At 43.3% G+C, this 22,069-nt stretch overlaps 1 protein-coding gene across 1 annotated transcript in view; it reads right to left on the minus strand.

Annotated features, from left to right (window-relative positions):
- The window catches only part of LOC120936161 (cytochrome P450 2F2-like), a 69,916-nt gene extending 55,970 nt beyond the window's left edge, over positions 1-13,946 (minus strand). The window contains exon 1 of the mRNA XM_040348308.1: positions 13,841-13,946. The gene's annotated coding sequence lies outside the window, so the exon portion shown is untranslated. The remainder of the gene's footprint in view (positions 1-13,840) is intronic.
- Positions 13,947-22,069: the final 8,123 nt, after the last annotated feature.

Consider the following 22,069-nt stretch of genomic DNA (forward strand, 5'->3'; position numbering starts at 1 on the left):
GCCTAGAAAGTGACATTTTAATCCATAAATCATCATCATCTGCATCATCTATCCATATTGTATTTTTATTTTTAAACTATTTTAACTGACTTTCTTAAGCTATGCAGATTAACACCATTATCATTCTCTTTAAAATGACACCCTCAAAGTAAGGTATTCTTCAAACCAAATGGTGCAAAAAACCCACAGTTTAGTAACATATGAGAGAAAGAAAGAATGAGAGAGAAAGAAAGAAAGAAAGAAAGAAAGAAAGAGCAAAAGAAAGAGAGAGAGAGAAAAAGAAAGAAAGGAAAAGAAAGAGAAAAATAATACTTTATTAATAAGGGCTTTCTTTCAGATCTTCTAATGATTGTGTACAAATTACCTTTTATTATTAAAGAAAGATTTACCCTCATAATCTGCTTCCATAGTTTACTTAACATAAACTCTGATATTTATTTATTTTTCCCTTCAAACTAGGCAAAGTTGAGGATGTTTACACTGGGAGTCGGATTTCAAGCTAGCACTCACTCCTGTAAACCACCACAGCCTGTAACCTGATCTGCTGTTAATGACCTCTAAGGGAAAACATCTGTCCCCCCCCCATGCTTGGAGCAGATTGTACAAGTTTTAGACCATATACAATCCAATCGAATTGCATTGTTTTTCTCATTTTTAACTCTTTTTCAAAAATTTTAAAACATATTTGGTTTGTACATCTGCCAAAAATCATGTACACCACATTATAACATGACATTCCTTAACTTCCAATAGCGACAAAAGATCGCTTAGAGGACAAATCTCATGAAATCCACTGACCAGTCCCTGCGCATGAACCGACCATTGTTTTCTACTGATAAAGTCACTCATAATTACTCACAATCTATATTTTATCAGAAATGTCATTTTATAATAACTTTTAACACTTGTTTATTTTTTAATTTTATTTTTACAATTTTTATAATAATATTTTTTATAAAGTTTTTTAGATTGAACATAACTTTCATATTTTAATATTTTTCTCTGGGGAACCTTATAATAAACCAAACCCAAGTTTAGAATCTGTTGTAAACATTGCTCAAACCTCAACTTATTAATTCTTACAACCAGATCTGTAGGATTTCAGTTAAACATAAAATACCATGTTGTTTACCATTTACTGAATTGTATACAATTCTTCACACAATCTCAATCAACAATTTTCCCATTAAACCTTTGTTCTAATCCCATGCATGTTTTGACATGTCATAATACATTTTCAGTTGTTGGGGTAAACATATTCATAAACATTTACAGGCAGAATTAAACTTAATTATCTCATTAGAGAACTTCTTTACACTCTGACATTATTTAACTAATTACCCCATGTAACCGGGACCCCCCTTTGAGATATTCCAACCCACAAACCCCAGTGGTCACAATCCCATGTATTTGAAAAAAGATATATAATTTCATTCAGATTTGGGCGGCACAATCCATAATATCACTCATCTTCCAGAGAATATTTCCGAAGGAACCTCTTAATCATCACCCAGGGGATATTGGTAATTATCGGTACCTACATCAGGAATGCGAGAAAAAACTCGTACACGAATATTAGTTACCTATTTTCAAAAGCGGTCACATAATCATAGCTCATAACAATCTAATCTAGAGACTGTCTCAAACAAGATTTCAGAAAGGGATAATGTATTGAATGCTCCCCCCTTGGGGCCACTTACCCACTTAACCCTGAGGATGGCATGGCACAGCATGTGGAATAAAACCATTTAAATGTACTATGTAAAATGTTCTACCGTTCCAATGTGATACCCAGAATCTCCTCATCCCTCATTTGTGACTTGTGAACACAGCTTCTGTAGTCATGAACGCCAGGATTTACACACTCTCTCTACCTTTTGGGCACACCATGGGGTCAAGGCATTGAGGTTGGGGCACACAGGACAGCATATGAGCGGATTCTACCTTCAGGTAGGTCTGCCACTCCCATCTACATCATTCTCCTCCCTTACGTGTCTGTCCAGCGAAGTGGCATTGTAGTTACCCCCCCTGGACAGACTAAGGAGAGAATGAAGAAGAAGAAGGCCCGTGGGCCGGAGGGCACAGAATCCAGTATGGGCAGCGGGCAGCGGGCAGGAGGCGACACCATATGCGTTCAGAACGAGGCAAAGCCTTCAGCAGGGAAGAGCATCCGGGCAGGCCCATGCTTCCTCCAGCGGGGCATACAGTTGGGCAGAACGTGAGGGGAAAGAAGGGGCACGGCCTCAAGCAGTCGGGCGGGGCCCATGCTTCCAGCAGGCATCGTGGGCAGAACATGAGGGAAACGAAAAGACAATAACAGGCCCTGGGTATCACATTATAAATTTCAAAACTGGCAAAAAGCCCTCTATGTATCAAGTCAAAATACAGTGCATGGCATCGTCAGTGTAAGTGTAAGTGGGCAACCCAGATGGGACAGGTCCCCACAGAACACGCATTCAATCTATCCGATTAAAAGGATAAAAAAAAAAAAAAAAAAAAAACAGGACGGGCTGCTAAACTAAGCCCAGCACCATTAGGAACAATTGCTTATTATGTGTATCAAATGTCTGTTCCATATTTTTTAAACCTCAGGAGAAATATCCCATTATTTCTAGTTAAATCGAATTATCTGATAAATCAGCGTACAATGTAACAGGCATATTCAGACCAATTTTAATTGTACAGAAACAGTTGCAATATCCCAAGTCAACCTTTTGTTAAAAAAAAAACTCTGTGTTACAAAAAAAAACTGTCTCCTAGGTTGTCGTCCCTGGGGGGGAAGAGGGGGGCTATCCTCCAACTTGCAAATGTGGCAGAGCTCAGGGCGGGCAGGATGCAGGGGTCTGGACCTCCCACATTCCTCACACACCCAGTTCTATCCCCCCACCAGGGAGGGGGCAGGAGTATATATTATATCAGGGAGGCATCCCAGAAATATAAAAAAAAAACAGCAAAAATAATAATAAGAAGAATTCATTCACCACTTGCCAACAAGGAATTGGGAAAAGGGATCAATGAATTTCAATGGGAAGAAGAAAAAAAAAGGGTTGAAGAAAGGAGAAAGAAATAAGAAAGAAAGAGTTCGATTCCAGCACAGAGTTGAGAACCCAAACGAAAAGTGCATGCAAAGAAAGACACCATAAGTTATATGTTACAGACACAATGTACCATTAGACGCAATCAAATCACTTCTAGCACAGTCAGTACAATTGGCATGCTACATAGAGGGAGAGGAAGTTAGAGGGCTGTGTAGTAGGCAGCAAAGAAAGGGTTGGGCGGGAGGATCTAAGAAGAAAATGGTGGAGAGGGGAGGAGCTATGAAAAAAGAGCGGCAAGGATTTGGAGAAGAAAGGGAGGAGCTAAGAAGAAGATGGCGGAGGGGGGGGAAATCAGGAATCAAGGAAAAAGTAAAGACAAAGCAAGGAGAGAAGAAAATAAAAAAAAATTCAACCTTCAGCCAGATATTAAAAACAGAAATCAATGTCAACAGCAGTTGATATATATATGACAAGAAATCCAGATATATCTATACTTATCAGAAACAAGTAATTGCTTAACCATGCGGTCCTTTCAGACTGGCAAGGAAAGGGTTCGTTCTATTCCTGTACCAACACAGTGCTTTCCAGCAAAAACCCCATAAGCATATATATATATATATAAAATTAACTAAGAAATGGAAAGGCACAAAAATGAAAAAGGTTTTCTGTTTAGACAGCAAAGGGATAAGTATAATAGTTTATAAAAAGAGTTAGTTGCTGTCCAGCCTTGACAAAAGGCAGAAAGTTTCAGGCACACATTAGCAGAAAGCCAGAGACGAAAGAGTTAAGTATGCTGGTTAGAAAACCCTTAATTAGTATGCAGCTGTGACAAAAGGCAAACGGTTTCAGGCACACATTAGCAGAAAGCCAGAGACGAAAGAGTTAAGTATGCTGGTTAGAAAACCCTTAATTAGTATGTAGCTGTTGACAAAAGGCAGAAGTGTAAGGGAAAAAGCAATTTAAGACACAAAAATATACACAGATAGCCAGCTAGCAGAAGCCACACAAAAACAACCTTCTCCAGCTCAGCCCCCACCTTTCCTAGCACAGGGAAGTTCTGTAAACAAAACCCCCGCGTTATTCAAAGCAAGGACAAAATGTGGAAAAACTGACTCAATATCTCACTACAGACATACTCAAATAAACCCCAGTATCCCAATGTACCCCAATTTATCTAAAAGGGGTTTTGAAATATTTATCACAAGCCTAAATATAACAAAAGCCCATATATACTTCGCAGCTAACTTCCTTAGAATCCCAGACTCAGCCAAGCCAGCATGCACTCCCCGTGCACACCACCTTTATCACATCGGCTTAATCCGAGACGATGCACGACCAGTACCTAACTTAGTAGGCCGATTTCACACACCCCTTACAGAACCACACAAACAGCTCACACCCTTACAGAACCATACACAGCATACAAACAGGCAAGAACCAAAAAAAAATAAAAAAAAAATAAAAAAATTAATAGCAGTGAATCAGCACAAGCCGGGGTTCGCTTCTGGACCAGAATTATACCGTCTGTTTCAAAGGCTCGGAATTTGCAGACAAACTAGATGGGAACAGAGGCCGTCTAGCCTGTAACACGGTGTAAGGGAGCCAAAAAAAAACTCGCACTTACCGTGTTTAGGGGTTCATGACGCCCCTTTCAATGGTAGACGGTCCCTCAATTCTCAGCCAGTTTCTTGTGCGTCCACAAAGTCTGTCCTTGAAGTCCAAAAACCACGTTGGCGCGTCAATTGATTTAGATTTGTAATGATTCACTGGTATAATCTGTGGAAATAAGCAAAGACAAACGAACGCACTCACACACACACAGCTTCTTGTGGTCTGGAGCTGAAGTGCACAGCAGGAAGATGAGAGAAGAGCAGAACAGACAGATGCACACACAGAGAATGTAGTAAAAGAATGAAAAAGCAGAGGGAGGCGGCCCTCTCCTCTTAGATTTATTGACTTCATGATGTCACAAAATACACACCCATCAATCCCTCCCCATCACCCTTGTGAGTCTTTTATTGGTCAATTCATATAGAAGGGTGGTTTCTCCTCACAAGTTCATTTCATGTTCTTCCAAAAGTCACACAGGCTCCTTCTGGGGTCTGTAAAAGTCAGGATGTGGGGGATGGGCAAAGTCAGTTTCCTATAGAGAATCCACAATTGCTTATCCAAAGTGAAATTTCCAGGAATGCAGGGGGGAGGGAAATGGATTAGCTTCCTTTGAAAAGTCCTCTGTTTCTTAATTTGGAAAACAGTTCTGCTTTTCACAAAACATCAAATCCCTTTAAAACAATCTCTGATAGAACTTATCAAGGAAAATAAGCAATATACTAAAGAAATATTAACCGAAATACACGTTAATATTTCTAATCATAACATAAAATTTTCATTTTAGTTTCACGTCTATCACACTCCCTTTTCATCTAGTATATTGAAGGTATTGACAGATTTCATGGCCCGCTTTACGGGTATACCTGTATTAGTGATAGGTGATTTCAATAACTGTCTGGATACTACTAGGGATAGAATGTCTGCACAGGGAGGGGTGGGAGTGCGGGGAGGGAGCGGGCCTACTCCGTTTGCCCGCTTACTAGCGGAAATGGGCCTCACAGATGTGTGGAGGGTTCATAACCCAGAGGCCAGAGTTTACTCATGTCAATCTGCCTCTATTGGGTGCCTATCCAGAATTGACCTTGGTTTGGGGAATGATTTGCTCCTACCAATGTTAGAGTCTTCCCAGTACCATCCCAGACAGGTCTCGGACCACTCCCCACTGTCAATAGACATCAGATGTGGAGCCCGCAGGGGTAATACCCTTTGGAAGCTCAACCCCTTTTGGCTATCGCTTATTCCAGATCCAGACCCTATCCCGGAACTCCTCACAAATTTCTTTGAACGAAACTTGAATACAGCAACATTAGACGTGGTATGGGACACAACTAAAGCCTTTCTCAGAGGTCAATTTATTAGGGAAATCTCCAAGGTTAAAACGTCCACAAAGAAATGGGAAATGTCGGTGCTGGAAGAGGTACGATCCTCTGAAGCCAGATATATTGCTGACCCCACGGATGATAATAGACGATCATGGCTAGCGACACAAACCTTACTTAAGGATCTGTCCATGCAGTTAGCTGAAAATAAACGTTTCTTCCTACAACAGAGTCACTTTGAAGAGGGTGAAAACACAGGACACATGTTAGCACTACTAGCTAGATCACAACAGTCATCCTCTCACATAGCGTCGATCACGAATCGCGCGGGGATACCTTGCCACTCAACTAATGAAGTTATAGAGGCCTTCAAACTTTTTTTTCAAGACGTCTATTCTTCCAAAGTTAACCCCACCCAGGCCGAGATTCACTCGTTTCTGGACAAATACCCCATTCCATCTTTGTCTGCTTCGGATGTTGCCCTGCTCAATGCCCCTTTGACTGAGGAGGAATTACTAGAAGCACTGGCACACTCGAAAAATGGTCGAGCCCCGGGGGCCGACGGGTTACCATCCGAGGTATACAAAAGATATGCTACCCAACTCCTCCCCGCTCTTCTCAAAGTTTATAACCATGCACTCGAAACAGGTTTCCTCCCCTCATCCATAAATGAAGCCCGGTAAGGAACCCCTGTCACCGGATTCCTATAGGCCAATTTCACTTCTGACATGTGATGTCAAGCTGTTGGCCAGGGCTCTGGCTAGCAGGTTGGCTAAATGCATACAAAAGGTAATTCACAGAGATCAATCGGGGTTTATCCCAACGAGATCAACTTCACAAAATTTGCGCAGACTCTTCCTAAACTTGCAAATCCCCCCGGATAATGTAGGAAATAGGGCGGTTCTATCGTTGGACGCCGCTAAGGCGTTCGACAGCGTAGAATGGCCTTATCTTTGGGAAGTCCTGAGTCGAATTGGGGTGGGTCCCACATTTTTGAAGTGGGTTCAACTGCTGTATAGTTCCCCGTCGGCGAGAATGCGCGTCAACGGGGAGGTATCGGAACCCTTTCATCTAGCCAGGGGCACCCGGCAGGGGTGCCCTTTGTCGCCCCTGCTGTTTGCCCTGGCTCTTGAACCATTGGCCATACATATCAGGCATATGCAGGAAATAGTGGGGTTTCAGAGAGGACCTAGGAAAGATGTGGTTTCCCTTTATGCGGATGACACTCTAATATACTTGGGAGATACAGACAGCTCTTTACAGAATGTTATGAACCTAATTGCTGGCTTCGGTCGGCTCTCGGGTTTCACAATCAACTGGAACAAATCGGTTCTTATGCCCTTAGATCCTCTGCCGGGTCCATTGCCTGATTGTGCAAGGGACATTGCGGTGGTGGATGAATTTCGTTATCTGGGCATTCAGGTCACGCCACTCCCGCTTCAATACCTAGACAGGAATCTATCTCCATTGCTACAAAAATTTCGTCTAAAATGCTCAGCCTGGAGGAAATTGCCACTGTCCGTGACTGTTAGAGTCAATCTAATTAAGATGGTGTGGGCGCCTCAGCTCCTATACATCTTTCACAACTCCCCAATTTGGATCACCAATAGATGGTTTACTCGGATAGACTCTCAGTTTAGGGAACTAATCTGGGGGGGAAAATTGGCTCGTATTAGTCTACACTCACTGCAGCTTACAAAAGATCAGGGGGGCCTGGCGGTCCCACACTCTAGGTTCTATTTTATAGCCTCGCAGCTCCAGCATCTTGGTAATTGGGGAGTGGTGGATGGCTCTGATCCGATTAGGTCATTGATAGTCCCAGTGGACTCGGCACTCCCGGCGCTGGTGTATCTGGAGGCTGGTCTTACCCAGCTCCCTGATACTCTTCCCAATAGGTCTATTGAACACTCTATGGAAATATGTGAGAAACACTTTTAAACTTAAAGCGATCTGCCAGTTCACTCCAATTTGGAGAAATAGATATCTGGGGGAGCTCTTTACACTGAAGGGCTTCGGCTCATGGGAGAGGCTCGGGATACATTATGTCACCCAGTTGTTCTCTGGCACTGTCTTTAAAACCTTTGCGGCCATTAAAGAGGACTTTGGGTTGCATAACACCCAATTCTATCAGTACCTACAGTTGAGACACGCAGTACAGTGTGAGAGTAGACTCTCCCCACTAGTTGTAGCAGCGCACCCTCTGATGAGAGACGTGCTCTCCACGGAGGACAGGACGGGCATGATTTCACAGGTCTATGCAAGGCTGCTCCAACATACTCATGATGCCAGTAAACTTCCCTGTAGACGTGGGTGGGAGCGTGACTTGGGACCTATAGATGGGGAAACCTGGGAGTTGTGTCTGACATCTGCCCCCTTAGTTTCAGTCTCTGCATCCCAGAGACTGTCCCATTTATATTTACTACACAGGGTGTACAGGACTCCAGCCAGGTTACACAAATGGGGCTTTAGGGACACCCCCTTGTGCCCAAAATGCACCGCACAAACTGGTGATCTGCTGCACATGATGTGGAAGTGCCCCAAGCTGTTTCGGTATTGGAAATTTGTTCTGGATACCATAGCTCAAGTGTTTCAAATACCAGTTATTACTGATCCAGTGGTTTGCCTCCTTGGTGCCTTGGAACTGCCTGACCTTTCACCAAATGGTCATACCGCAGTGCTACGACTGCTTTATCTCGCCCGTAAAGAGATAGCTAAACTTTGGATCACTCCTAGGGTACCAACAGGCACACAATGGGTGAAACAGGTTAACAATATTTTAATACGTGAAAAACTAACATATCAACACCGGGGTGCCTTAAAGAAATTTTATTCTATGTGGCAGCCATGGCTAGATGTACCGGGACTAGGTCCCTTGCAGCTGGTGAGAGACAGATTGTTGCAGGGATAGAATACCTTGGTTCCAGGGAACGGGAATGCGACTGGGCTGTGAGTGGGAAGAGAGAGTGGGGCATGCTACATCACTCATTGGAGAACCCAAAAAGGTGCTGAGAATATGATGGTGGTCCATAGCTTTTTCTTTCTTTTTCTTATCTTTTTCTTCCCTTTTCTTTTCTTCACTTTTTTCTACTGCCCGTCTCCCCTCCTCCCTTTCCTCTCAACCTTAGATTGTTTAACTTTCTCTTACCTCCTGAGATTGCAGTCGGATGCTTCTGTACACAGTCAGACTACGTTTCCCAGGGTGATGTCATATATTACCTGCAGTATTATAAAGCGTAACACTCTTTCATAACTGTCATATTTATGTTTATGTTGACAGGCATGCCACTAGAGTGTGTTGGTATTAGACGGAAACTTGATGTACGCTGGTATAAGATTGTGTCCTGACTTTTTCCCTGTATACTGCAAATGATACTGATCTGTCTGTGTGCAATTATATGATTGTATCTCTATTTTTATACAATAAACTTTTTTCTGATTTAAAAAAAAAAACATTTGTTGTTGGAAATGTGTACTCGGCATAACAGTCTATTTTTGAGCATTGAGGTGTGTTGCATCAAGTTAAGCATCTCATTCAGCTCCTCAAAATTTCATTCCTCCTTTAGTTTCTACCAGAATGCACACTGAAACTGGGGTAAAGAGTAAAAGAGTAAAATAAACCCTATCATTAGTGTCAGCGGAAGAAATAACAACCCCCAGCATTTGTGTAAGTGACCACAGTAATATTCCCCAGTTGTGGTGTAAGTAGCCACAATAATAGCCCCCAGCGTTGGTGAGTGGCCACAATAATAACCCCTAGTTTTGGTGTTAGTAGAGGCTAGTATAACTCCCACAAGACAAAACAAAAGGCTATTATAACTCCCACATTGGTAGTCAGTATTAGTATTATTTAAAGGATAAGTACACTTTTGGCAACATGTTACATGTTCCACCCATTCTTAGCGTGGAACGTGTAACATGTTCCCACTGCTGAAGCCACTTCCTGCTGCCCTCTCTTCCTGTGACAGCAGCATGGGGAGAAGTTCCCCGTATTAGCTGTCACTTTTTGAAAACACTGCGACCATGCTGGGCTCTGCCCACATGGCTATGTCATTTATTCCTGTGAATTCTGTGAATGAATGGATGTTCTGTGAATGGATAGACCACAACTACCAGCAGCCTTTGCAGCTGTCAGCTTGTAGTTCTCAATGAACTGCCATAGTGCTGTTGAGAGCTGTGGTAGTTCATTGAGTCTTTCTGTCAGCAAAGCTCCCAACTGTCCCTGATTTCGAGGGACTGTACCTGATTTGGAATAATGTCCCTCTGTCGCTCATTCCTCCTCATTTGTCCCTAATTTTGGTCTGATCCATATAGTTGTATATAAAAATGCACTTTTTATCTATCAAAAACAGTGGCGGCCCGTCCATAGGGACGCACGGGCGCCGCCCCCCCTCCCACAGTCACAAAAAAAAAACAAAAAAAAACGGGCCCTTTAAGAACTTTTATTCGGCTAAAATGTCATTTTGACATTTTAGCCGCAGTTCTGGCGGCCGTCTATAGAGGGCGCTGCAGCGCCACCCCCTCTTGCAAATAACACACATTCGTGCATAAATGCACAAATGTATGTTATTGTTGGTTGCCAGCGCTGCCTGGTCTATTCAGATAACCGGATGCGGGACGCCGGTTACCCGAATAGCGGCAGCTGGTTGGCTGAGGGGAACTGCCTATCAAAGCCAGCGGCTCTGATAGGCTTTTCTCCGGCTCTCAGCTGTCTATACTCTGAGCGCAGGCAATCTGCGCTCATTGTATAAGACAAACGTCCGTTTCAGCCAATCAGGTTCCCGGATTCTGGTTATCAGGAACCTGATTGGCTGAAGCTTCACCACAGCGGCAGAAGACATCGAGGGAGCACATGGAATCCTCAGGTAAGTGCTTTTTACAGGGAAAGGGGCACAGTGACATCATGGGGCACAGTGGTGACAAAGGGCACAGAGGTGACAATTGACACAGTGGCATCATGGGGCACAGTGGTGACAAAGGGCACAGAGGTGACAATTGGCACAGTGGCATCATGGGGCACAGTGGTGAGTGACAATGGGCACAGTGGCATCATGGGGCACAGTGGTGACAATGGGCACAGTGGCATCATGGGGCACAGTGGTGACAATGGGCACAGTGGCATCATGGGGCACAGTGGTGACAATGGGCACAGTGGCATCATGGGGCACAGTGGTGACAATTAAAGGGCACAGTGGTGACAATTGGCACAGTGGCAACAGTTGAGGGGCACAGTGGCTGCGTTTGATGGCATGGCACAGTGGTGACAATTGATGGCACAGTGACTGCGTTTGATGGTATGGCACAGTGGTGACAATTGATGGCACAGTTGCTGTGTTTGATGGCATGGCACAGTGGTGACAATTGATGGCACAGTTGCTGTTTGATGGCATGGCACAGTGGTGACAATTGATGGCACAGTTGCTGTGTTTGATGGCATGGCACAGTGGTGACAATTGATGGCACAGTGGCTGCATTTGGTGGCATGGCACAGTGGCTGCGTTTGATGGCACAGTGGCTGCATGTGATGGGCACAGTGAGGCTGCAATTTTTTTTTTTTTCGTTTGCGCCCCCCCAAAAATTTTGAGCACCAGCCGCCACTGATCAAAAAGTGTTTCCCAGTGCTAAAGCTTTCATCTGATTTCTAAATTGCTGCATTTGTAAATTCCAAAAGCCAAAATAAAGGAATAGTTGTGGTAAAAAAAAAAAAACTTGTGGGTTTAACCAATCTTGTTTTTTGTACAATTCTCCTTTAAGGGGGCGTGGCAAGGGGTGTGTCCTATGCCTGCATACTTTTGCTGATAGGTGTCTCTCATTCCCATCTCAGAATGTTGGGGGGTATGCTGTCAGTGTGAAACTGTCTGGCCGTATGATGTATGAGGACAGACAGCTCACACTGACAGCCTGCAGGAGACCTGCATGGCGTCAGAGATCTGCTGATGCTTTACAGGCTCCTAAAGAAAAAATTGTAAATGCACATTTTTTTATCTGTAAAAAAGGGGCATTTTTTTAAGTGAACTTATCCTTTAAAGTGGTTCTAAAGCCTAAACATTTTTTAACTTATTGCATTTCTTGCATTAAGGTAAAAAATGTTTAGGTTGAAGTATCACCCCCTTACCTCCCTTATACTTACACTTAGTCCTCACTTGATCCAGGGCTGTGCTCCTCTGCAGCGGCTCTCCCCTCTCACTTCCCAGTCTCACAGGCTTTGCTGAGGCAGGGGAAGTCGGTATCGCTTCTGTCAGTCAAATTCTGTAATGAGGGAGTTGGGGGACGGGGCAAAGCAGTGCTATCTGTTTCTATGAACAGAGGCTCCATGGCTAGTGATCAAGCTTGCTGGTGTGCCATGATAGGAAACGGCTGCCTATCATGGCACACCGAGACGAGGAGGAACCAAGAGCCCTGGTAGGGGACCCTGCGAAGAGGAGGCTTGGGGCTAATTTATGAAATTCTATTGCACAGAGCAGGTAAGTATAACACGTTTGTTATTTAAAAACAAGAACTCTCTACAAGGAGCGAGCCACCACAGACTTTCAGCGAGCTTCAGCAAAGGCCCGTTTCCTCTCAACTTGGGAACCTTTCATCTCCACTACGCTTTCTCAAGACTCCAATTTTGACAAATACTCCTTCTCATACTTTAAATCCCCTCCGCCTCTGTTCCCAGCTGGGGACCCTCCATCACCCGCTGCCCGATTCACCACTTCCAGATGATCTGAACTGCCTTAGATGATCCGGAGGTCACCGCCCCCCCCTCCCCCCCCTTCGATGCCTCAATGGCTGCAGCTTGTACCATGGTGCCCCCCCCCCCACTTTTACTTTCAGTTTTTCTCTTCTCCTTGTGTTCTATACTACACCACAATGTTTGCAATGTCTCTTATAGCTGTTGTTAGCGAATTATTATACACCAGCTTTTGATTTGATTTTATGCTTACCCTACAGATCCTACCAGTTCGTACCCCCATACTCTCATTTAAATTTATCTGTCTACGTGGAGACAAATATCCTCTTTGACACCCCCCCCCCTTCGGGGGGAGTGTGAACGAGAATTCCCACCCCACCCCCTCCCCTCAAAATCTCTCCAGGTACCCGACCTCGAAAACCTTGCCTCCACTATGTCACATGTACGTTCTCGCTAATCTAATGTCATTACATTATCGGGGCTGCGTCCCCTCTTGCTACTTGTTTCACGATGCCCTTGTCTTACCCTGTTCTGTTATAATTCTCGAAAACTCAATAAATACTTTTTGAAAAAAAAAACAAGAACCCATATTGCTGGTCAGAGTAGTCAGAAGAGGCTGTATAGTGTAGAGTACAAGTTCAAAACAAAGACTTTGATGGTCAGAGGCAGGTTAGTTAATCCACCTCCTTGTTTACGTACCAGATCGCATGCTCCCATTTTTCTCTCAACTTGATGTAAGGCAGAAAATATAATTCTATTGTTGGGCAGAGATCGCTATGTCCTACAATACTGGCTTCATATCAGTGTTGAATGCTGGAATGGAGAGAGTGTCCCAGCACCTGGCACCTTTCTGCCATTCTGCAGGGTGTCCAACAGGTGGTGGACCCAGTTCAGGACTCAGCAAGAGGACACGGTAGGCTACTCACAGAGAGCTGGTGGGTAGTGTGTTGGGCACCAAGGTTTAGCAAATCACTGACCTTGTACTTACAAGCATGAAGATAGTGAATTCTGAAAGATGTGACCTTCTGTACAGGATTCTTGTTGTAGGTCAGTGATTTACTAGACCATGATGAGGAAAATAGTCTCCAAAAACAATAACAAATGTTACCTAATACTACTATCCTTACAATTTTGCTTTAATATAAAAAAAAAGTTTAAGTTTAAACAATTTTTCAATGTGAACAAGTCCCTTTACTCACTTTTCTGAGCTACAAGTTGATCTGGTTTTTCTCTCTTCTGTGTCGTTGCAGAGAATAGTTTACCTTTATATACAGTCAGTATTTATACCTTGTTGTGAAAGCGATTCCTGACATTCTCCTTCTGGCAGAATTCCAACTTCTCTCAGTCTCCACCCAGCTATAGAAAAGTTGTTATAATGCAACACTGATTGGGGAACTTGACATTCTGCAGATCATTCACTATCATATATGTTCAAAGGTTAGTGATTGTGTGACAGTAAAAATAATTGCTTCGTGGTTAATACTATGGTTCGTTCACACCAGTTCAGTTGAGTTGCACTGATCTATGCAGTACCAATGTCAGGGCACACAAGGAACAATTGTTTCCAGGGCCGATCCGCCCTATAGGCTCACTATGCAAGCCGCTTAGGGCCCCGCAAAGCTGTGGAGGGCCCCCCAAATTACTAGAGGCCCCGCCTTGTGAGAAGTAATTTTCGGGCCCCTAACCCTGCTTCCCGCTGGCTGCATGGGAGAAGAGGTAAGAAGTCAGCAACCCCCGCTTCTCACTGTAATGTAAGATGTCATTTCCGACAGCAGAACACCCCCCGCTTCCCAACTTTAATCTTTAATGTGACATGTCACTGTCGGCAGCACCCCCCCCCCCCCCGCTTTCTCAAATTTATGTGACATGTCATTTTGCTTAGGGCCCCAGGGAGGTCAGGATCGGCACTGATTGATTCCAATAATTCCCTTTCACAACAGAATGCTAGCTTGAGGGAGGGTTGCAGTGCATACAAATATTGACTTACTGAATTTGTCCACAATGCACTGGAGCTCATCTGAAGACACCATTGGTCACCACACAATAAAGTTAAAAAAGGGTAAGCAATATCTTATATCGTGTGCACCCCAAAGCTCAAACATATGTGTGTATGTGTGTGTCTACATATATATATATATATTCCTGACACCTTGATCTCCCTGCCAGCGCAGTGAAAGAGAAGTGTGTAAGAACTTCTCTTATGGCAGAGCCGATAAGAGGGAGATCTTTGACATTTTCCCACCTGCACACAGAATGATAATGCTAATGCACAAAAGGTGTTTAGAGTGTGCCAACAAAGGGTGCTGTATGTACACATTGGACACCAGTCCAGATTGTTTTTTGGTTCCAGGCTGGTGTGAATGAGTCCTTAGCTAACCTACCACATAAAATGCTTTAGGCCGCATACACACGGTCGGGCCAAACCGATGAAAACGGACTGAAGGACCTTTTCATCGGTCCAAACCGATTGTGTGTGGGCCCCATCGGTCAGTTATCCTTCTTATCCGCCTCTTCAAATCTATGCCAGAGACACTCGAGGGCCATGAGAGAAAAATGCAGACTCTGGGCCAGGATGCCAAATTCTGGCTCACCTGGCAGGGCTTTGTGCATTGTGTCCTCCATAGCAGTGGGAGCAGTGAAAAGAGATCACTATTCCCTGTCTGGGGCACTGGGCAGTCTGGGAGAGCTGTGAGATGTGAGAGCTGTGAAGGGGGGCTTTGAGAGCTGTGGAGGGGGGCTGTGGGAGATGAGAGCTGAGGAAGGGGGTTGTGAAAAGGTGAGAGCTGGGGGGGCTGTGAAGAGGTGAGAGCTGGGGAGGGGTCTGTGAGAAGTTAGAGCTGTGGAGGGGGGCTGTGAAAAGGTGAGAGCTGGGGGGGCTCTGTGAATTGGTGAGAGCTGGGAGGGGGGGTTTGTGAGAGGTAAGAGCTGTGGAGAAGGGCTGTGATGAGGTGAGAGCTGGGAGGGGAGGTGAGTGAGTGAGTGAGTGAGTGAGAAACTTATATAGCGCAACAAATGCGAACTTAATCGCCTCAAGGTCTGTGAAGAGGTGAGAGCTAGGATGTGGGTATGTGAAGAGGGCTTGTGAAGAGGGCTGTGAAAAGTCAGGGAGTTTACAGTTGAAGGAGTGGATCTTAAACCGGAAGGAGTGGGACGAATTTAGATAGGGGGCGCCTGTATTTAGTTTTTCCTAGGGCCACAAAAAACGAAATACTCCACTGGTGAGAGCTATAATGTTTTGGATTTTCCATCACTTCATATCCTGGTGATGGGAGTCACTGGGTCAAATAAAGGGTTGAATTCCCCAGCAGGGACACAGACAGCAATATAAAACAGAAAAAGGTTCTTACCATTTCCCACTCAATCCAAAATGAAAAAAAGGGTTATGACTTAATATAATCTTTAAAGACCACCTGTAGGCTATAGCAAGGTACTGCACTGTTATAATGATAAAACAGTGCCGCCAGATGCTGGACTACAGCAACATAGAGGGGTGGGGGGGGGGGCAATGCCTTATGTTTCTCTACTTTTTACTGTAATGCTGATATTATGCTGTGTTATCCCAACTAGGAGGGGAAAGCAAAGCCAAGCCAATCCATAGACTTCTATGCAGAGCGTTGTGAATCATCGGAGTTGTAGTTCAAGATGGCAGCCATACAATGGGACCCATGGACTCTTTATTCTACAGTTCCCAAAAATCACTAAGGTGCTGGTGGAGGAGCAAGACAGATTCTATTGGATTGCTCTCTTGGCTCCATGGGCAGATCTGTAGCAAGGGTTGGACTGCTTTTAGGCCTGGGGAGATTGATCGGGAGGCAGGGGATGAGAGAAACATTCTTGCTACACTACAGACAACTGTGATTGAGCTGCACCATTGCTGCAGAGGGACTGGAATGTCCTTTCACCGACTGCTTTTCACCGCAAGAATTCAGAGGCACCTCAGATAGGTAAAGGGAGAGCAGTGTATAGGTAAGAGTGGTCATCGCCCAACATATGCACTGTTAAGCAGGAACTGAGTTATTTGAGGTAGGACATTGAGCATACCACATTGGACCAGTGCTTTACCAACTCTGCAATTATACCATTCCCTCCTTGATACAGCCTCTGTGCCATATTTGTTGTATTTCTACTACCCCAATACTGCATGCTGGTCTGTTAAGACTGGCATCAAGTGCACCCACAGTCCTTAAAGGACCCCAATGATAGCTAGCAGAGGAACAGTTTAAAGGACTTCCCCTCCTGTTGAAACACTCTACACACTCTTCTGATACCCTTTTTATTATGACCATTTTTACACAAAGAGTCTATGCCAGTCAGTATAGGCCTAGCACAACCACCATTAATTCACTCTGGAAGTATAGTTGTCAGGGAAATGGTCGTAGGAGTACTGGCAATAGTGTCAATAGTGCCAGTACTGGTAATGGATGCTTCTGCCACATTGCCATGCGCACTAGTGCAAGAAGTGCGAATGGGTGTACGCAAGTCCACAACGGTGCTAACGTGCAAAAGAGAATGCGCAATGCGCTAATCAGCATACACACAATGTGACAGGTGCGGCCACTTAATGGCCTATATAAGACTGCTGCTAAGCCCATCACATTGCTGGATTGTCGTCAGCTTCCCTGTGTTTCTATACCTTTGCACCTACTCCTTGGATTTCCTGTTGTGACCCAGCTTGTTCCTGACCTGTCTGATCTGCTCTCCTGGTTTGACCCCCTGGCTTGCTTTACCGACTTTGCTGCTATCTCCAGTGTCTGATCCTGGCTTGCATCACAGACTTGCGACTGCTACCTGTTCCTGTTACCTGTCTCTTCCTCCTGTCAGAAGTGTTTGACCCCTGGCCTGGCTTTCACTACAGTCTCCGGCACACACCACTGCCAAGTGTTACTGAGGATTCCTAGAGACTTTTTCCCAGCTGTGTATCCTGCATTATCCGGTATACTTTAGGTGACCACCGGCTCTACTCTCCTGTACCCATCCGACAACCTGTGCTTCTTTGGGCACTACACCTTTTGTAACATCTTCAGGGGTGTACTGCGCTTAGCCGCAAGTGGAGCCCTCTCTGCATTTTGGCCTCCAGCCAGGTATGTGACAATAGTCCAATATATGGTTGCTTGAGTTTCATTACTGCCCACTGCTGCACCTAAGGTGGCATTGCTACTGTTTATGGGGATATGGAAACCAAATTTTTGACTGGCATGTAGCCCTTACCACTCATCATTTTATACGTTGAATGTGTTACTACCATTTTGACTGGACTTAATGCTTGCTTTTTATTAATTTTGCTTAGTGCCAATATATTCATTTTGCTTTTTCTGACAAAGTGTTTTGCTTTGACAAAGTGTTATTTTTGATTGCCAAGTGTCACTCACAGTGGATTTCTTTAGTGTTATTGTATGTCCATGTTCAACCCTGTGTGTCAGAGATGCTGAGGTCTTTGAGAAGGTTGAGGCAAAGAACAAGACACGCACCTTATTCAGTTGCTCCTATGGGGGTAGCTGCAACACATTCCCCCCATTGCCATGTTCAGTTAAGTCTATAAGACGTAATATATGCTCCAAGATCTATTATGGTAATGTTCCAAGGTCTCCATCTATTATGGAATTGGGTTGTAGTTTCTCTTTTCATAGCAATGGTTTCTTCCATTTCATGGATTAGTTTGACTGTTAATAACCAATCTTTTATTGTTGGAGTGTCTCTGCTTCTCCAGTTTGTCGGGATTAGTGCCTTAGCGGTATTAAGTAAGTGTCGTGTTAGGGAGTTTTTGTATTTTTTGTAGGAGAGATCATTGACATGTAACAGGCAGCAGGCTGCACTTAGTTCTATTTGGGTGTTTGTGATATTAACTATCCATTTATTAATTTGTGTCCAATAAGTTTGAATTGGTGTGCAATTCCACCAAAGATGTAGGAAGGATTTAGGGATTTTAATAGAGATTTTATTTTTGTAAGAAACTTTACCTGAGGATGCATCCTGGGTTGGGTTCAAAGGAATATTGAAATCTCCACCCAAGAGGATGCATACCTCCGCAAATTCCTTCAGCTCATCAATTATGAGTTGGGAGAATGCAGTATGAACCTTATTTGGAAAATGAACATTGGCAGGTTTACCGTCCAAGGTTCCTTTTAAAAAGATGTATCTGCCTTCTGGATCAATTATTTGATGTTCTGTGTAAAAGGTTGTGTTTTTTTCTCAAGAGAATTGAAATTCCCCTTGATTTTGCATGTGAATTAATAGCATGAAAAGCTTCCGTGAAGTAATTGTTTGTTAGTTTGGGTATTTGAGAACCCTTAAAGTGTGTCTCCTGTAGATATACAATTTGTGATTTACTTTTCTTAGTTCATAGAGTACACACGCCAGGAGCCTTGTAACAGAGGTCCAGCGCAAGAGAGCACGCCGATTCGATGCACCATAACAGGTGTGGGACTACCTCCTTTCTATACTAGATCTGGTATTACGGCGTCTCCTAACTGGTCACTTTGCTTTAAATTCAATACTATGGCCCAATATGAATTCAAACGGTGTTAAATCACAAGAATCCAACTACCCAACTTTATTAATATCTGCAATCTACCCAAGGGTACTGCATCACCCAGAACCCTGCGGATCTGACTCCCGCAGGGGGTGTAGGTGCTGCTTAGGCGCGCCCCTGCCCGGTGGGCATTTTTCCAACCTCCCTCGGTCCTGCTTCTTGTGTCTCAGCTGGCGTTGCTCGATATCCCACAGTTGCTGATAAGAGTGTGTCATAGATGACTGCTGTGCCCAGAAGACGCTTTGTGCGAAACATGTCGGCGATCAGCTGTTCCATTCATCTAATTCTTGTTGCATCTTATCTGTCACAGGGCAATCAATGATTTCAATCATTGTATTTTTTATATATTTTGTTTTCATGTATTTATAATAAATTTTGATATTTTTCTATATATCCTTCTGTACCTTGTTTCATTGCTCACCTACTTATGACACGACACACCATTAAAAGTCCTAGATTACTGATACGGTTTTATTACCTATTCAGTTTGTTCTTCGCTCTTATATTTTAGTTCATAGAGTAATTTACTCCTCTTTTCTGGTGTATTTAGGCCATTTATATTGTGTGATAAAATGTTAGGGTTTTTTCCTAATCCTGAATATTCCATGTTGTTTAAAACTGGTAGTCAGGAAAGGCGGGATAGAGGGAGGGGAAGGGGATGGAAGAAAGAAGAAGAAGAAAGAGGGGGGAGGGGTGCAGGAAACTCTAGTGAATAAATCATTAATATTAACCCAAATAAAGCCTCTAAAATGTGTGGCTTAGATGTTAGATCGTATAGGGTAATCAATTATAGGTATCTAGAGATCACTGTTTAGAGGGGTCCTTCTGTTGGATATTATAATTCCTTCTCCCCCAAATGTATTACCTGAAAAGAAGTAGAATGTTTGTGGTTGAATTGCGGTACTACCTTGTTCAGTAACAAAGATAAGAACAGTCTATAAAAGTTTAAGAGTCCATTAGGTTCTGAATACAAGTTTCTAGTGCCCAGTGGGGCTGTTATTTAATTACAGCTGGAAATGATTGAATCTTGGGCAGAAAAAATTATCAGGTATGCAAGTCAGTAGTTGCCAATAATTAGTGAACAGATTCTTGTTGTATATTCTTAGATGTAGCTCCAGATAATAAGAGTTTATCTACATCAGATAACATGAATGTTATTAAACCACTCAGGTAGTAGACATGTGCATTAGTTTTCGTCCGGATGCATTTTCGTCCAAATTTCGGGAATTTTCGTTATCATTTTAACAAATGTAAACAAACGCACAGAATCTGTAATCCGAAAGATGTCACATAAAAAATGCTTTTTTTTTCGTTGTCGTTGCTACAACAGTTCGATATAGATAGGAGATTCAACATAACACTAACAATAGCAATCTGTGTCAATCTAATCTGCAGTTGAATGTGCCTTAACTCTATTAGTCCAAGATTATTCTACACAGAGAGGAAAGATTCGACATAGAGAGAAGAAATGCAACAATATAGAGACAGTGTTGGGGTAGACCATTCGACATGAATGATGAAGATTTGACTGTGACGGTATTAGAATGATATCCCCGTCAAATATTCCCTTCTTCCATAAAGAGCATCACCCAATATTCCACGAGGAGGAACATTCCTGGAATTGCCCCAATAAGCCACACATGAGTCAGCGCTTACTGCTGGAACAAGACACTTTAATGGCAGCTTGCTGCTGGTATATATACAGTTTTCAAGCTAAATCCTCAATCAAGGAACAATGAAATCTCCACCCCCTTCTCACACACAGTGGGGGCTCTCATACAGATTATTAGGCAGACATTTCGGAGCCGACCTGAAAACACATTTTCTTTAGATAATGACATCAGTGAAGGTAATTACTAGTTGTACAGAATACATTATCTAGACAGCTTGGCCCCGCATATAGAAGGGATAATTACCACAATGAAGCAATCAGAATAATTAACATGAGTCACTTCTAATCACAGTAAACAGTAAACACAGGGCTCCTTCACACACACAATTACCCTTTGAAATAGGACTGGCTGAGGAAGGGTCATTAACATTTCAAAAGCCTGTTACACTTAACACACACACAATATTACTTAGCAGGGAGAATTTAAACTGAAGCATCTTTCACATTGACGAAGCAGCGAAAAACATACAAACGTTGAATCTGTCATTGAACGCTTATGGTGTCTGTCGAAAGTTCTAAGAAGATTCGACAAGCAGCTAAACTGTACGATGCCACAATTGTACATTTCCGGTCAAATGCTTGGCCCATAAGCTATAGAAGAATTCGAATGTTGGTTTACTAGTAATAATAATTTCTAAATATAATTATTACTAGTGTCATACATTAGAATTCTTCTATAGCTTATAGGCGGAACATTCAACCAGCAATGTACGATTGCTGCGTCAAACAGTTTAGCTGTACCATTGAATCTTCTCAGAACATTCGACAGACACCGTAAGCCTTCAATGACAGATTTGACCTTAATTTATTCAGATTTTCGGACGAATGCATTTTTTTACGAAACTAAATAAATAAAAACATATTCCGGAACTAAATAATTATTTTTTTTGGACGAAAACAAAATTTCGAAACAAAATATTTCAGTGTGCACATGTCTATCAGGTAGTAAGTGTGGTATAAGATCAGTGTGTAGCCAATGCATCATGTAGTTTTCAGCAGAGAATAGCAGGAATTAAAGTTGAATTAATTAATTAATCATAGGTGTGTGCACAGGGTGTGCCGGGTGTGCCTGGGCACACCCTAATCTGGGGATTGGCAATCTGTAGATTTCTGATCTACCTGTTGATCATGGACAGGTGATGGATAGGCTACGATCCTTCCTTGCCAACCCCCGAGACCTGGACCTGGGTGGTGAGGGAAGAATTTACTGGAACCAATCTGTATTTT

This window comes from Rana temporaria, chromosome 4, assembly GCF_905171775.1.
Source record: "Rana temporaria chromosome 4, aRanTem1.1, whole genome shotgun sequence".
Classification (NCBI taxonomy): Eukaryota; Metazoa; Chordata; class Amphibia; order Anura; family Ranidae; genus Rana; species Rana temporaria.